The 18,298-nt window shown below is 40.8% G+C and overlaps 1 protein-coding gene across 1 annotated transcript in view; it reads left to right on the top strand.

Annotated features, from left to right (window-relative positions):
- The first annotated feature begins 81 nt into the window (after positions 1 to 81).
- Positions 82 to 18,298, top strand: part of KLHL29 (kelch like family member 29) — a 403,320-nt gene continuing 385,103 nt past the window's right edge. Inside the window, exon 1 of the mRNA XM_074895564.1 lies at positions 82 to 198. The gene's annotated coding sequence lies outside the window, so the exon portion shown is untranslated. The remainder of the gene's footprint in view (positions 199 to 18,298) is intronic.

Here is an 18,298-nt window from a genome sequence, read left to right as displayed (position 1 = left end):
GCGCCCCCCTGCCCGGCCTCCAGCGCGGCTCCCGGCGCCCGCAGCCGCGCGGGGCTCTGCGTTAGCGGCGGAGGCTGCAATGCACAAGCCGCCGCCTCCTCCTACTCCTCCCGCCGCCGCGCATCCTCCCGCCGCCTGAGGACGCGGCCGCGCACCCGCGCTGCCGGCCCAGGGCCGCCTGCGCCCCCGCGGAGGGAGGTAAGCGGCGCGGCGGCTGCGCGCCCGCGGAGCTCCCCGCCGGCCGTGCCGGGCATCGCCGGGCTGGCGGCTGCCCTGCGCCTGCGCTCGCTGCCCGCATTAAAAACTTCCTGCGTGCCTCCTGCTGCCTGGGGTGTGCGGTGCGGGGAGCCAGCGGGGGATAATAATGTTATTATGATTTTCTTTCTCCCTTCCCCCCCTTCAGTTTTTTTGTGGTTTTTTTTTTTTTTTTTCACGTTGGCCCGGGGGTCCCCCGCTCCGCCGCGCACCCACAACTTCAGGCGCTCGCCCGCGGCGGGGAGCGGGCTCGGCCCTGCAGCCCCCGGCCCCGGGGGGCGGCGGCTGTGTCCCTGTGGGCCCCCCGCGGGCGGCTGTCCCGGTGGATCCCCGCTTCCCACCCCCGGGCCCGCACCCGGAGCCGCCCCCGAAACTGCCGGGGAATGGATCGGCGCGCACCCCGCAGCAGCCTGCCGCCGCCGCCTCCTCCTCCCTTCCCAAATGCCTCCGCCAGCCCCGTCGTCTCCCTGTGCCTGGAATACATTTCTATTCCAGCCCTCCTTTTTCTGCCCCCTCCCCACGCGTGATGTGTACGAGGAACTTCTCGGCACAATATTGCTTAAATAGGTGTATTTAAAAAAAAAAAAACACTTCGTACGCCTTTCCCACGCCGTGCCGTGCCACGCCGTATGACATTCCTCGCGGTGTGAGGTTTTGTTTGGCTTCTGCTGGGGTTTTCTATTGATGCTTTTTTTTTTTTTGATTGTTTTCTTTTAACTTATCTTTGAGCCGAAGTGCTGTCTGGTGCCGTTAGGAGCACAGAGGCGCATCCCCTGGGTACCTGTTTTCGAAGGTCTTGCTTAGGATGGGAGGGAAAAGCTACTTTTTTTTTTTTTTTGACATTGAGTGGATGTGACTAGCTGTCCTTGTCGTGTGAGGATGCAGGTCTGTGGTCCCCGGGATTTTGGGTTCAGGTTCCTTTGCTTCCCCAGAGGGTGGGGAAAGGTCTGGAGGGAGGGAGTTCTGGGGATGGATGATGGTGTTTTTCATACACTTCATAAATAGTGTGTGCTCGTAGTTTCCCGGATTATTTTATTTTTTCCCCCCTCTGGCTTCATTTATTAAACTGAAAAAATTCCTAGAATTCTGGAGATAGATTTATCTCCCTACCACCACCAAAAATTATGGAGCCCTGGTCATGTAATTGATGGCTTAGCTTTTGTTTATTGTATATGAAAACTGTTTAGGGAAAAAATGCAGTTGTTTTGGTAACTAGATTAAGAGGGATTTAATCACTTTTCCATCGATGAAGGAAAAAGACATGCATGTTTCTTGCTTATTATTTGTTTCGATGGGAGATCACATAGAGCATATTTCTGATAAATGAACAAACTTTCTTTTTCCTGATAATCCTTTAAAACAACTGAGCAAGTGTGTGTGTGTACGTGTAGGCACATGTGAGTCTCTTGGACAGATTTAAACGCATTTATCGGGCTATCCTTTTGAGGACAAATTTGAGGTACTTAAAACCCAAACTACTGTAGCTTTAAGGTGACGGCAGATAACAATATTACTGTCTCTTGTAATTAGCAATCTGCTGAAACTTTAAATCCTCCTTGATAGATATGATGATCTGTGTAAGAGAAGGAATAGTATTCCAGCAAGCTTTATTCTTTTCATTATTTTTTTGCCGCCAAAAAAAAGCAACAGTGTATCTTTGATTTTTATTATTGTTGTATTCTGGTTTAAACTGCTAATGGCTTTTTTTTTTCCCCATGTGGAGAAAAATAAAGTACAGCTGTATTTTTACACTGACATTTATCTGCATCAAACTTTAGTTATGCTCATGAGGTTGTTTAATCTTCTCTGAGCAATGTACAATTTTTTTTTCTTATAACCTGTCCTTATTGTGTGTATTTATGGAAGCTGTCTTCAATTTAAGATGAAATATGGGAACTATGCAAATAATTTAGCGACCCATCCAGAATAAGACTTAGCCAGCATATGTAAATTACATTTTTCATTGCCTTGTTTCATATAGATATCTTTTCCTATAACATCTATTCTGATATTTCTTAATAGAAGCTGAATAATGCCTATGATATTTTAATTGAAAATTAAAGTTTGGGCTTTAAGTTACTACCTCTTCTAAAATACGAGAGTATCACTGTGATTTATTTAAAAGTTGAAAAACATCTGGTCATACCAAGTAGTGTCTTGCAAGTAATGACCAATAACACTTAATTTGGATGAATTTTTGTTCATGTTCATTTAGCTTCCTGTAGAGGGTCTTAAATGAACTTTGAAATATACACTAGGTTCATACTCTCAAACTGCCTGACTTTCCTGTATTTGTTGTTTCTGGTAGCTTATGAAATGCATGCACAATGTGTCAACCTTTCCCTTAACAACAAAACCTATGAGCAAATGTTCAGTGTGAATTATATTACTGAAATAAAATATTCTATAGTTGTCATGGTTACAAATAGAGGCAGGGTTACTGGTTTTCATCTGCATGCTGGGGAGGGGGAATCTAGTTTTGTCACTTTTTAATTACATTTCTAATGAGTGATGGTCATACTTCAAGTACCCAATATATTAGATACACAGCATAGCGAATTAGATTTTGTCAAAGTCTTGCTGAAATGAAACAAAGTGGTGATGTGCGGGAGCAAACCCTTTCTTGTTCATTTGTTTTTTTCGAAGCGGAAATCTTGAGGAAAGAAAGTAACCACCTCTGTTTTCTCTCTTCTTTTAGATTAGCATGCTGCCAGGGTTGCTGCTCTTCAAACAATAATAAAAAGTATATAGTGTGTCTGTTGACTGGATATCCTCTCAGTGATGGGAGAGGAAAACACGGATCTAGAAATTAGATATGATTTCTGGGTTTACTGTGTACCGTATCTGGTGCTATCACTTTTAGTGCCTGTTTGTGAGGAGAATTCATTATCCCCAGGTTTGCTGTGCTCATCTCACCAGCAGTATTGCTTTGCTCTCATGCATCCTTCTCCTGGGTTGTGATCCGCTGTTTCCCTTGGAGTCACTCCAGTTCGGCACAGTGATCACGGCCACCAGAATCGGGGCCGTAACTATTTGCAGTTGTTGGCGCTCATCCCAAAGCTGTTTCTCTGCTTCTTCGTGCTCATCTGCAGTTCAGTCTTGTCCATGACTACTTGTTTTCCTGACCTTTTAATTTAGTTCCAAAAACCAATGGACCCACTTCTGAAGCACAGCAAAAAAAAAAAAAAAAAAAAATCAAGGTGGGGGAAAATTAATACATGTAATTTTTTTCCTTCTCTTCTCTGTGTAGAGCCTCTGTGTGCTGTGGTGGGAACTCACACGCAGTTTTAGAGGGGGGAAAAGTTCCCCTGGATCCATAAATGGAGAGAGATATTCCAGTCTGTCCTGTCTTGTTAAACCCCCTCCCCTTCCACTATATGCCTGTTGTGGGATTTATTTTTTTAATCTTAAAACTGATCTGGAGGGGTTTTTTGTTGCACTCTTAAATTTTGCAGTCTCTTTAATAGTTTTGTTAATTTTTTTAGCATCCTTTCTTTAACTTTAGGTTGAGCGTAGTGTTACTCGGGTTCTCACAGTGACTTGTCCTCTAACCAGAACAGTGCACTTGAACTTGCTGTTGTAGCCTATGGACCCAGGGAGCCTGGACACCTGAAGGCCTGATCCTGAAGCTGTTCTGTTTGCAAAGCATCGACTTCATAGTGCACCACAGAGGTCTACATCATTTTCAGATCATTAATTCTTTGTGCCGTAGTTGAGGCTTTTAGCTAGCTAAAATCTCAGCATGGGTTAGTGACTTATTTGGTCCTTCAGCTTTTTTTTCTCTCCAGATCTTCCATTTTGCAATATTCAGCCTTGCAGTATGCTGATTCAATAACTTTAAATATGACAGAGTATCCTTAGATTCTGTGATTTATTTGTGTTTCTAATCACTCCCTTAATGTACTCATCTTCTCCACAGAAGAAATACTGTATAAATAACTGTATCCTAAAGCCTATAAAAGTATAAATTAGATAATGTTGCCTTGAATGTAGTTATGGGTACTTGAAATTATTGTATTAACTTTTTGAATTTTTTAAAATTCTCTTTATGATTTTGTGCTAGCTTACCCAGAGTGGGGAAGGGTTTTAGCATCCCTCTATGCACTTAACTCTTCCACAAAGTTACTTGTAGGAAGATGGAGCTCCTGTTCAAAGGTTGAAGACTGTCTACTCAAGAAGTAACCTGACAACAGCAACTCTTAAGTGTGAGGCTGTATGAAACGTAAACAGCTTTGACATGCTTCTGTCACTTCTATGTTTCCTTTGTTACCAGAAGTACAAAGAACTCTTCCTCAGCTATAAAGAGATAGATTAAAAGGAAATAGATTAGACATTTCTTATGGGAACGCCTTTCTGTCAGATTTTTAAAAGTCAACGCACTTCACAGGGTGTGACTATGTGCTGTTTACCTGTTATGTTAAACCAGAACTGAACAGACCTGGTACAGGAGATGCCCCAAGAAGCCTTCCTGGTGCTGTTGTTATGCAGCCGATTACCTCTGTGCTGTCCTGACCATCTGATAAATGACAGTAACTGAATTCCTAGTCACACTCTTACATAAATAATTTTATGTTGTAGATTAGAATATCTGGAACATGGGAGCATTTTCCTTAATTTTTTTTTTAATCTGTGATGCTGAGGTCTAGGTTTTCAAATATCCTCAACTTGGATTTTTGCCATAATTGGCATTAACATCAGAAAAACACAGTTTTTCAGTGGTCTTAAACTTCAGGTAATTTATAGTGCTGGCTTGCAATAGTAATACTGATTCACTGAAGCAGTCTGCTGAAACTACAGACAAAGACAGTTTAAAATTAATTCAGCATTCCTTTTGTAGTGTTTTGAGGTTTTAGTTTTCTTTAATTCCCTGCCATTCGTTACAAGATGCTATGTGGTGTGATGTTAAGTGCTGGGAGTTCTCTTCAGGTTTGGTTTGGCTTACTGGAAGACATGAATGTACAGTTCTTGGGTTTGTCTCAAGTTTTAGGGCTGAACTGTACATGAATACAGGTAATATGCAATTAGATTGAGGAAAACCAGATTATTTCTAGGGGCATGCTTTGGAACTTATTCAGTGTACCAGTCTGCAGGAAAATCTGCACAAAGATACAATCCCTCTGCACCATAGCTGTTAACTAAAAGCTGTTAGGTGTGCATGTGGTAGGAGGATTTTTTTTTGACTGTCAATGTAGTTGAAACCTACTGTGAAGAATCCCTCAAGTGCATACAGGGGTAATAACGTTGTCCTGTAGCAGGTCTCCTGAAAGATGCGTATACCTTGTTGGGCCAGACTTTATTTGTACATATCTTGATATTTTTGAACCTTGAGAGAGACATTCATTATCAGCCTTCACTTTTTTAAAAACAGCAAAAAAACCCAAACCAAAAAACCCCACCCCAAAACCATGATCTGCATGACAATGCAGACAGTAGAAATCCTGGATTTAAAGTGTGATTTAAGAGCTTTTGTTTCAGATGCTTCTTAAAGTCCATGCTGATGAGTAATTAATATTTAAATCAGATAATTCTGCTATGAGACATGCTTTGTCAGACCTTGTTGTAGGATTTTGGTTTTAGGTCTGCAAAAGCAGTGCCAGTGGATTTGCTGATTGCATCATGCTGTAACTACTCAAAAGTTTCTCTCCTCTATCTGAAGCTTAAACATGCCATTTCCCTTAATTAGAGGGAGAAGAATTTCAATGCCCTTAGTTTTTCCAGCCATAGGTAAACCCCAGATCAAAAGCAGAGAGGTGAGAGTTCAGGTGGTTCATTGTATCCTGTGACATGGAGTAACTTTACAGGGGATGCAGCTGTGTTTACCTGTGCTTTGAAATACATATGTATTGCAAATTTTGGTTGACTTGTAGCTTGTTGAACACCTGAATTCATTAAATGATTCCTAACATATTGTATACTTCAAAAACTTAATTTTTAACTTTCTCTTGATTTTTTTTTTATTGTCTCTTGCTTGCCAAGAGTGGAACAATGCCAAATTGGAACACTTCATATTACAGAATGTTGTTGGGTATATAAGTGTCTGGAAAATGCTCTTGAAACTATATGAAATGTGACAGAATAACTAAACTTAAGCAATATATTTTTGAGCTTATTCCTTACCCCTTTGTAAAGTTTGGGAAGCAGGTGGGAGAAGTTAATCCTGTATGAAATTTCTTATGTTTCAGAATGAGGGGCAGAGCATAAAAATACATGAATTAGTTTGTACACTTCATATACACAACTGCATCGACCTGTACACTATGAAGCGGCTCCTTGACGGTGCCTGTATTCTTAAGTATATCCTTAATATATTGGTAGCAGGATGCGTCAGCAGGGCTGTTGAGCACGATGCTGTTGTTGCTTGGAGTGTCAAGGCTGGGAGCTCTGATGGCAGTGGAAGTTGGTTCTTCTAGGTTTTTTTTTTCTTCTGCCTTTTTTTGAATGGCATGTTTTAGCAAAATGTGTTGGAGGCTGTAAAGATATATCAGGAGGACTCTTCTGACAGAAGGAAAATGATAGAAGAAACTCTTTTCTCTAAAATTGTACAGGTGGTAGCAGTCCCTGGAACAGGTAGAGATTTCTGGAAGGTAGGAGGAGGTGTCTGCTTGATTATATGACATTGTTATATCTTAAGGGTTCTTTTGAAGAAATGAGAGATTCATATAAATAACTGCTTGAAAGATGCAACTTTTTCTTCCTCATCCTCCCTTTTCCCTTGGGAATAGGAACAGATGCCACAAAACTTACCCAGATGTTCTCCATCACAATTGAGGACTCCTCTGCTTTCCCCCCGGACAGTAGGTACCTCCCTAATTTCACAAACAGATTGATAGATTACATCTGAAAAGCCTAGATACTGCCACAGAGGCTTTGTAGTCTGTCCTACTTGGAGTAGAGAAATACCAGATACAGTAAGGGTAACTGTGTGGTGAGAGGTTATAAAAAATGCTGTACTTTGCTTCTTTAGGAAAAAGGTGAAAAAAGTGTGTGGTTAACACTTCTAGGTCATCTCTGACAGATTTGCTAATAAAATGCAAGGTAAAATGTTAAATATATTGCACTTCCCTCTTTAATATATACTTTCCTCGTATGATCAGCCAAAAATAGCATAATAAACAAACCTCACTGTTCTGAGTGTGTCTTCCCTTTATTCTTTCCCCCACATTATTTCACATCTCTAAACATTGAGCATACCAATCAATATTCCATTAAGAAGAGAATTAACTTGGGAGAAGCTTGCATGTATTTGCATGTAGTAGCTTATTTCTTGGTCTGTGGCTTTGTGTTGCCTGTCCCCCATGTCATTTTTAAGAACGCTCCAAATATTTGTGCGATCACATTTAATAGTGAGGTTTGCCATGCTCCATCTTGATTCTGTCAATATGAATTGTTGGTACAGCCTTCTGCAATGCCCTGCTTGCAGGCAGCATCAGTCAAATGTTTGTAGCTACCTCTTTGCTTCTGTCTTGCAATAGCTGGACATCAAGGTACTAGGCTTCAAATCAAATGTTGCTCTTGGTTGCATGCATGTAGTTATCAGAAATCAATGTTGCATGGACATAAATGAAAGTTGGATTTGATCTTTTGTGAGTTAACCCTTATCTCATTTACACTGATGCTAGTCTGGATTTTGTGCAGTCTGGATTGAATGCCCAATCTCAGATTCAGCTGTCTGTGCCAATGCTTTATTCCTTATGGTCTTTGTACAAGTCTGAAAGTAAAAACCACCCTCTTGCTTTCTGAAGTCAGCCTTGAGACTGCAAACAAATGTAATGAGATTTGATTAAAAGCTGTCTATAGCACGTAAGAGTGTGGGATGTGGCTGCGTGGGACCTTCTGGGGGACCTCTCAGTTGATCTCGATGTGTGAATTGTCACAAGAGCTGCTGAACCGTGGACCAAATCCTGATCTAGTTAGCACCTGTGGAGCTGACATGTTCCAATATGTATCTGATGTTGCACAGTGCTTCTGTACCGTGAGGAACAAATCACTTGTGAAATTCAACTGTGAAGGTCTTAAGGTCAGAGAAAGAGTCTGCAAATCTCAGTAGATGACAGCAACTGCAAAAGAGGGGGCTGGCTGGTTGAGGAGTAGTCATGTTTTCTGGTCCCTGTTTTGTGTGGTCCTGGTGCTTCAATACCTTTTTTCTTCTTTACTCTGACACTTCTGTATTATATAAAATGGGCCAAATTTGTCCTTGGCCCGAATCAGTGGAGTTAAATGAAGTTACATTTGGTACCCTGAAAATCTTAGATAAATGTTCTGCCTGTTCTTTAAGATTATCAAATCCCCAAAGTAAAGCCTATTTTCTAGTACATTTTTCTTTTTAGAAGAGAAGTGTGTAATTTTATGATTAAACTTCTGGGCAGTTATAGTTCTGCAACATCACAACCTTATCTCTCTGTGAACTAAATGGCAATGGGAAGTTGTGGCTGATATTTGGGTTGTTATTTATAGGAGGAAAAAATAGAGCATAGAAATGGTATAGGAATTAAGGAAACAAAAAGGTTTGCCTGAAGTCTCTAAAATATAGGACTAACTTTAAAAGTGGTACTCGGATACAGAAATGCAGTCAGAGATGAAGAGGAGAATTGTGGTTCATTTGCTGCCACAATACTGTTTATCTGGGTTTGTTTTTCCTCTGTTTAAGATAGAAATTTTGAAAGCCTCTGTGTGGGGAGGGGATGCTCTTGCTAAAAGAGAAATTGCAGCAAGTTTTCCTTAAACTCAGTGTTTCGATATCACAGTTGAACAGTTCACAGCAGCATCCTTCAAGCGTTCTAAAAACTGTTCTTAGACAAATCTTGTGGTTGCAACAACTAAGTTACTGAGGTATTGTGTTTCAAGAATAATACAAGTAAAACAAAAAAACCAAACCCAAAACCTTGTGTTGGCTTCTTTATTCAAAGAACTTGATTGCAGCTGCAGTGCTTGGATGGCAGAGTTAAGGTGGTCTAGGCTGGAGATGAAGAATGAAACTGTGTTGGGTCAAGTTGAGAAGCTTAAACTCTAATTTATGATGGAAATGCAGGTGCAGTTTGAGTGCAGACATCTACTGTTTAAAGTGGTGGTTAATCAGGACGTTAGGTACCTCTCATTTGGAGAAGCCAGTGGGCTGGTTAGACTTTTGCTGCATGTAATCTGAGTGGAAGTCCTGGTTAACCATTTCCTTCCTCGTATTTTCAGGCTACACTGTTTATCATGTAGTTCTTCATCTTTAGGAAAATATGAACAGGCTCAGATTTCCTCCAGGTAGTTACTAAAATGACATCACATATGACTGCAGATTATTAATCTTCTCCTGTCTAAATATTATCTTGTAAAATTAGAATATATCAGATCTTGGTTTTGAGTAGACCTGCAACCTCTTGAATGTTTACTATAGCTGTTTCTAAGTTTGCTTAAGAAGATGGTTTTACCCTAAAAAAAAAGTACAAAAACTTTATATGTAAATACGGTGGATTTAACAACAATCAGAACTGTACGGCTTTGGGCCGTCTTGATGAGAAAATGGGAAGATACAAAAAAAAACTGTCCAAAGAAAATTGTTTTTTTTTCCTCTGTGCTTGTTAGGTCCAGTGATGTATTTTTTTATATATTATAAATATTTTATATATTTGTTTTAAGGGGGCAAGAAGGAGGGAATAGTGTAATTTACACCTGTAATTGCTACTCTAACAGCAAAGCTGCTTTTAAGAAAAGACAGGCAGTCAGGATAAGAACCAAGAAGACTCACTACTAATCTTACCTAGATAATCCGTTACTGTTAATTTTACACAAATATTTAGGAGCATGGGTATTGTGTTTGTAACTACTACATGCACAAATACACCATTTAATCTTGGCTTGCTGTATCTAACAAGAGAAATATGTTTCAGTAGCTGCAATCAACATAATGTCTAGAGATGCTTGCAAGAATGATGATCGTGGTGACAGAGCTTATATAGTACAACACTGAGTGACAGCATTGCTCTGTGCAATCCTTAGCCTCTGTCTTCAGAGAAAATCGTAAATGTAGCTGAATCTCCGGGTGGGCTGTTGGCAAAAAGGAATAAATGGGGGAATCTTTGAATCTTAAAGTAGAAATTTCTGATCTTTGAGCTAAAAACTATGTTAGCAAAGCCCAGAGCAGGCTTGTCAACTGGTATGTGACCTGACTGCCACTAGAGAGGGACGGAGCTCTATACAGAGCAGGGGTTCATTGCTTATATAAAGAGCAAATTTAAAATAAATGAGTGGGTTTTTTGAGTTTTGTCTTTCTTTCTGAGGGTAGAAAAGGAGAGGGTGAATGTTAAATCATACCCTAGAACAACTTCGCAAGCAAGGCTTGGTTGCCCAGAAACATCTTTGAAAAGACAGAAATGCTTCCTATTCCACATATAGATCAAACTCTTAGGTATTCTTAGCGTAAAGCAACAATTAGCTGCAAATTGTACTGTGGAAGCTGGAAATAAATTTCTAACCATCTGGGTGAACAGAGGGAGTGCCGTATCCTGTATGAAATGGAAGCACAAAGGCTTCCCAAGGAACTCGGGAAAGCAGTGGAGTTCTTCCATTTTCCTTGATGGGATGTGTTTTATTCTGCTTATCCTTATTTAGGTGGGACTGAAGCTTCTCTGAATCTTCTCTGTTGCACAAAAAAAAAAATCCTCAGAAACTATGCGGGGTCATTTTCAGTTCTGTGTGTAACTGCAGCTTCCTTTGGCTGTGTTAGGGTCAGGCTTGCAAAGTCGGATCTGCCTGGTGGCTCTCCTTTTCCAATCTGGCTGTGTAAAGCAGTCTATTTTGCACATATATATGTATTCTCAAAGTATCTGCACATGCACTCTGCCCCCAAGTTGCTGAATTACCTCTTCTGTCATTATCTTAAACTTTCAGTTCTCTTTTTAGATTTATCTTATTTAGAGTAATGAAAGCACCACCACCAATTATTGACCATTTTAAGGATGAAACACATCCTGTTAACTCAGTTTATTTTTGAGGGTTTTTTCCATCCTTGCCTCTTCTGTTTAGGCAGTAAACCCTTCTGGGATAAGGGCTGTTGTTTTTTGCCTGTACAGTTAGGGTCTCCTTCCTAGCTGCACCTTGTGCTCTAACAGGACAAAAATGACTCAAGCTTAAAAAATGCTTTTTGTTTTCTACCTCTCCTTTCTTCATTTTAGTCTACAAAGATTTTCTTATGCTGAGGCAAAGCAAAGCTTAATGCTGCTTTTGTCTTCTGTTTCTCTTGACTACTTATTTTTGAGGAGGGAGAAGTATCCTAAAGTAAAATGAACATTAAAGTAACTTTAGGAATCATGGAATGCTTTAATAGGATTTTTATTAATTTATAGCTCATTCTAATCCAGAGATACATAGCAGTAGAACATGGGCTTGCTAGTCAGGGGTGTATCTGTTACTTCTGGAAAGCAAGTATGTGCTTTGTCTCACTCCATTAAAAATAGTAAACCCAGGAATACATTGAAAGCTCTGAACTATTTAGGAGATGGCTGTTGCCATAGAGGTCCACAGTCACGCCCACCAGAGGGCATTTTATCACCAATTTCTTGGGGAGAAAGTTTTTTCTGAAGTCATGCATAAAGTAGTAAATATTGGATGGAAAAGCAGTGTATGAAACATCGTACAGATAGCTTTTTTGTTTATATATAAATACATATGCTTATTTCCTGGCTGTATTTATATGTAAATAAGTAATGATGTCAGCTTGAATGGTTGGGTTTCCCCTCTGCTTCCTAAATACTTTCTAATTTTACTTAGGGATAATCTGGAGAAAAAGGAATTCTTGAAAGCTCTCCCACAGCTGGTGTAGCCATCGGTTACCAGGAAACTGTCCTCCCTACCAAACAAGCGCAGCAGACACTCTGGATGACTGCAGTGTACCTCTGCTCCCCCCACCCCCCCTTTCCAAGACTCTCAGAAGCAGAGGCTGCTGTTCAGAAGCCCTACTCATTTAGAAGGCTGGAATTTGCAAATATATTTAATAGCGAAGTGCCTGAATCTTAAGGAAACACTTGGCAGCCGTGGAAGTGTACATCTGCCAGATGGACCTGACATCTTGTGTTTGGCAGCAGTTAATGCTAAGGCATGATATGCAAAACCCAAGAATGACAGCTAGGAAATGAATTTTTATTTTAAAAACTATTTTTGTTTTGTTTTTTTTTTTCTCCCATCCGTCTTCCATTATGAAATAAAGCCTGGGCAGGAAGGAGGGGAAAAAAAAATCCACTTCTGAAAGTACCTTCTCTTGCCCCTTTTCAGGGTGCTTCCTTGTAAAGTTGACATCTGTGCTGAAGGTTGGGCTGCCCCAGTTCAGATGTGTGACCTTCGTCCACCTGGTACAGCACACATAATGTGATTAATTCCCTTTGGTTCCCTGTGGACAAATATATTCACTCCACCAGAGCCCCCATGACTTGTTTGCAGCCTCAGCAGAGGCCTGGGGTCATACGAGACATGTCATGGCACAGGCTGTGCTGTAGGCAGAGCAGTAGTAAAAGCCTTCCTCCCTATGTAGGATCCTCTCTGCATGTGTGTGGGACATGCTGTGATTGATTTGGGTAGAGATTTGGATACCCATCATAAGTGCAGCTCTAGGACTCTGGTTAAGACCCCATGTTTTTGTGGACATCTGGATAAAGGTGAAGTTATTTGGAGCATGTCTGTTTGCTGATGTCATGAGGATTGATAATGATGAAATGCAGGATTTTTTTTTGTTGTTCTCCAAATTGTTCAGGTCAAAAAGCTGCACCTTGCTAGGGTGAAGCAAGCACAGACCCTGCAGACCTCCTGTCACTCCACCCTGAATGAAGCTCACATAGAGACTTTTTGATTTCTTTGAGAATTTGGCCCATAGAGGTTACAGTGATCTTGTTTGGGATGGAGTGAGGCAAATATAAGCCAACAGCATAGTTTTGCGGAGCACAATGTCTGGGGAGATACTTGCAATGAGGATGGATGCTCTGTTTCTTGTGGGGTGTTAGTGGGGAGGCAGAAGGTGCTATGGCCTCACCTTATTTCTGGTGATTCATGGGAAGATGAGAGTAGCGCTGAGGTCTGAACAGCTCTTCCTTCTACCCAAAATAGGGTTAAGACCCTTAGCAAATGGTGGTTGGGGAGTTGTATGGAAACAGTTGCTCATGCTTTAAAAAAAATGCAATGAAAAAAAAAGTAAGGTGGAGAATTATTCAAGACTAGCTCCTGTCTGATCAGCAGCAGGCAGTCTCCTAGTAAAATGCCTGAATGTTTTTTAGCCTCTTTATTCAGATGATAGATCCTTTAGCCAGGAATTTCTGTGGTTTTCTTTTCCAGCAGTGTTAGTGTCTGTGCAAATAAACAACTTACAAAGTAATTTTTATTAATCATCTAGTAGTGAAATCTTGAATTACATTTTTAGCTAGATAAATTTGCTTTCCAGAACTGTCCTGATTTAATAAGACCTAAGTCTTTGCCATCTTGTGTTGTGGAGGGAGTGACACACTTGACTCATAAGAGAGAAGTAGCAGTATGTTTGTTAAACTGCTGTTCCATATCAATAAAGTTTGATAGTAAATGTGACAGTGGTTTAACAAGATTTGTGCATCAAGGTCCACTTGATATTGACTGCACAGAGGACAGGGTCAGATAAAGCTGTCAAGAAGACCTGTTGAGTCATGAGATTCAGAGTGGACCTCCTTGCTTTCTAAACTCATCCTCAGAGAAGAGTCAAGGTGCAGCTGGATCCACTCCTAGTCCTAGACTTGGTCAACAGTTTGTGTCTAAAGGATTATATGTGTACAATCAGTTCCTTATATCACTTTGAAATCCTAAGTTTAGCATGTTATTAATCACTTACTGAGAATCTCTTGTGGCAAGGACTCTCAGTCTCACCTTGAGAGGAGTCCCTGCTCAGGGGGAGATCCTAGTGTGCAGCCCACAGCTGTGCAGGAGAGCTCAACAGGCCCCAGGCTGTCCATCCTTTGTGGAGTAAGATAATTGACTTGTAGTCAGTATGTAAACATGACTACAGGTGTTAGTTTTTTCCAAATTTGGCTGTTGTATTCTTATCTGTCTCCCCGAAATCCACTTTGAGTGGGATAGAGGCATCATAACTGGACACATCCATTACAACTGCCACTGGTGGTTTTGGTTATCACTTGAATAGGGTTATGGCAAATACAGGTCAGGTGGAGCACACAGCCACACCTTGTAACCCCCGAGTTGACCAACTTAATACCTGTAAGGGTTATAAAAGACATCTTTCTGTTAAGAGCTGAGGGAGAGGTTTTTTAATTAATATTTGAGGGCTCAAGTGTAAATGAACATTAAAAGGATTTAGGATCTGATCCTGTATTCAGTTTCCTTTGTTTTTAATTCTGTCTGTGGTGATGAGCTGGACTAGGTATAAATGTGGAGACTCAACTGTAAAGACTCAAGTGAGCCAGTGTTGTTGTAGCGTGTGAGCTAGTCTGCGAAGAACTTCGTTAGGATAAAAAAACCGAAAACTGTTAGGATAAAAAAAGTAGATGGCAGCACTAAGCTGTTCTGAGGGAGAGAGGATTTGAAGGTGAGAAGGATGAAAAAGCCTGTTAAATCTGCAATTATTGCAACAGTGCAAAGCTCCCGCAACACTATAGTAACTCATATTAGCAGAAGAACCTTGCAATCTGGTTTCCCTGCTGTTACACTGGGAATAGATACTACTGCTTCCTCTCATTTCATTAGCAAGGACCATATGAGGTCTCAGTGTAATTCTGAGCTAAAACAAGCTCATATCTAGGTTTCCTACAGAGTGACTTAAGGATTTGACCTGGCTGCTGTTTGTAGCTTGGTGTTAACTTATTAGCACTATTGTTACTGTGTCAGAATCAATTCTTTGGCTTCCAAAGTACACGCAAAAACATACTTAATTTCAATATATTTTCATTTTGGTGTATAGGTCTGTGGCAGAGTCCTGGGAGTTATTTGGTTGGTTAGGAGGACAATGCAGCCAACAGTTTTTTTTGACAGAAGTAGCCTGTACCAATCTGAAATCTTATAAGCATGCTGATTGTCCAGTGTTTGAATTAATATTTTGACATGCTTCAGCAGAAGCCTTTCATATTGAAACCAACTACTTGTCACTTTTTGCTGACTTTGCTGCTTTGCTTGGTCTGGTGTTGAACGCTGATTTAAGGCACCTCTGGAGGTGGGGGAAAAAATTGTTGCCTTGGAGCCAGGTGACTACCTTGCTTGGAAAGTATCTTTGAGGAGAGAAAAGCTGTCCTTCCATTCTGTCAACTTCAAAATAAAGCCCCCCCCCTCCAAAAAAAATTCACAAATTCACTCTTGTTATTGTTCTTGTGCTTTGAGGCAGCCTGCCTGCCAATATTCAGAGAAGTTGGCAGCATGTGCCTAGGGAAGGGGAAGAAACTTGGATGCCTTCAGGACATCCAGCTTTGAACTGAACAGAGGAAAATCCATGTGGTTTAATTTTGACATAAGCACAAAACCAGCTGTTTCCAACTCTTTGTCTGACCAGTGCTCTCCTTAGCGATCAGGAGAGCCTGCTGATGGTTCAGAAGGTGAGTTTTCCCCCAGAGAAGAGGGGACTCTGGGGGAAATGTGAACTAGCAAGGAGCAGACAAGGGGTAACAGGTGTCACCTGCTGGGGATGAAGGTTGATTTACTGGATTTAAGTGGTCTGTGGAAATAAAGGCTTGCAGAGCCTAACTGCAGGAGCTGGCACCAGAGCTGCAGTACCTCCTCCACGGATAATGTCTCCTCCTGGCCCATAGTTGTGGGCAGTAAGCCTCCTGTTGGAGGGTGGCGGGTATTTTATAGTGCTGGAGAGTGTGATGTGGAGAATCATAGAATGCCTCAAGGTGGAACAGATTCATAAGGATCATTAAGTCCAACTCCCTGCTCCTTGCAAGACTTCCTCAGAACTAAACCATATGACTAAAAGCATTGTCCAGGTGCTCCCTGAACTCTTGACAGGATTGATGCTGTGACTGCTTCCTTGGGGAGTTTGTTCCAGTGATGGAACATCCTCTCAGTGAGGAACCTTTTCCAATTGTCCAGTCTGAACTTTTCTTCATCAGTTTGATCAACTGCAAATGAAAAATTTATTGTGGTGTTGGATATTTGGTGTAACAAATAAAACAACAAAACAAATCCAACCAAAATAAATAAAAATCCAACAAAAAGCCCCCCAAAAACCACCCATGAACTTCTCCATAGGTTGGTTTGTAGCTACTCCTGCACTGAAAGTAACTTTATATGGTACTGATTGTATGTACTGTTTGTATTAAATATACTATACGAATTTAGAGAGGTTTAAGGCTGCTAAAATAAAATAAAATTTAAGGGGTGTTTTCTAAATTACACTTCTGCAGAACTGGGTGTGTTTTGAGGACACAGCTTTTAATACTACAATTTTTTTTGTGCTGTCTTGAGCAGCTAAGGGGGTTAACTGGTATGTGTAAGGAAAGGAAGGGCTTGTTCATTTTGTGGATTTTATGGTTCTGTTGTGCCCTCGGAAGATGGGAAATATGATAATGTGGTTTTTGTTTGAATTTAAGTTCATGCGGTGTTACTTTTTTAAGAATGTTCATTTAACTTGGCAAATATTTTTTTTTTCTGAAAAATGCCTTTTTCACAGACTAAATGTATTGTATCCAACTGAAGCTTAAAAACAGGCTGACCATGGACCTGCCAGGCTTTTGGACAATTTTAATCAAGTACCTACTTCCAGCAGTTCCCATGGTCAGCCATTTATAAAAGAAGACATGATACTTTAATTTGGGCAGTTATAATTATCTTTGTGTCTTGTTACCGTTCAGGGATTATTTTGGAAGTTAAATACCTTGTAGCAAGAGGTTTTATCATAAACTCTTAAACCTCTTGATGTTTTTAACCATATAGATGTGTCTGACTGTGTTGAGGGGAATTCTTGCTTTTTTGGCCTTGACAGCTGCTACTGGCTTCAAGCTCTGCAATCTGGTTAGACATTTTGAGACTGTCTTATTTTTATCTGTTCTATAACTTGTAGCTTTTATTGAATTCCCCTTTGTTATGAGACCAAGAGGAGAGAAACTGAAGTTATGACTTCTCTCTGCTAGTCACAATTTTACATTTTTATTTTGTCTCTAAAGTCTGCTATTCAGTCTTCAGTCTGCCTTCAAATAAGCATCTCCACATCCAAAATGTTGTTGTTATGGTCCTCTGAGCCCTTTCTGAGTCTACAGTATTTCCCCTGGGTTTGGGTGTCTAGCGCAGAGAGCAAGGAAGCAATACTATTGATTTGATAGCGGCACTTCAAAACTGCGTTATTGCTCAAGCTAACACACTGAAGATTTTTTGGTATTGTTTTCCCTGTCTCACTGAGCAGTTATTTCAGGATTTTCCATGACCTCTCCAGAATGGTGCCCATATGAATTTAGCTGAAATACTTAAAAGAAGTCTGTCTTGTTCTTCCTGAGATGAAATAACTCAGTCTATTCTGCTTATTTCAATACAGGTTATTGTTGGTGTTTTTAAGGATGGGAGTTACCCTTTTGCTTACATCAGTGGCTCTTCTGAGGGTCCTGCAGATTAAGATGTTTCTGGGAGTCTGAACTGGATCTCGTTCTATCTTTGGAACCAGGCTAATGTCAGGAAGTTTGTGGATGGATGCTGACTACTTCTGTGTATGTCAAGATGTGTATTCTATCAAAGGTCCTGCAGTGACATAGGTTTCCTTTCTTTACCAAGCCTTATATCAGTAGGAGATGGTGATCTGCTAAAGTTTAGCTGCTTCCTTACTGGTCTCAGGATTAGAGACCCTAACTTTTGTCTCTTTTTTTTTTTTTCTTTCACTTTCATGACTAGAACATGAAGAGGAGGGGAAGAATGAGTAGTATGAGTCAGTGTACATCATGCCCCCTCTGTTTGACAGGCTGCACAGCCCATGAGGTATCTGTTGGCTCGAGCTGGAGCAGCAGTATCTTTAGTGCTGACAGTCTTGTATTTCAGTCCTCCAGGTCTACACTGCAGCACACCGGTGTATGTTGGATTCCCCCAACTGAGCAATGCCCTTCTCTGCTTGTGT

This window comes from Athene noctua, chromosome 1, assembly GCF_965140245.1.
Source record: "Athene noctua chromosome 1, bAthNoc1.hap1.1, whole genome shotgun sequence".
NCBI classification, from domain to species: domain Eukaryota; kingdom Metazoa; phylum Chordata; class Aves; order Strigiformes; family Strigidae; genus Athene; species Athene noctua.
The sequence above is the reverse complement of the archived record's forward strand: the minus strand, read 5'-3'. Positions and strand labels throughout refer to the sequence as shown.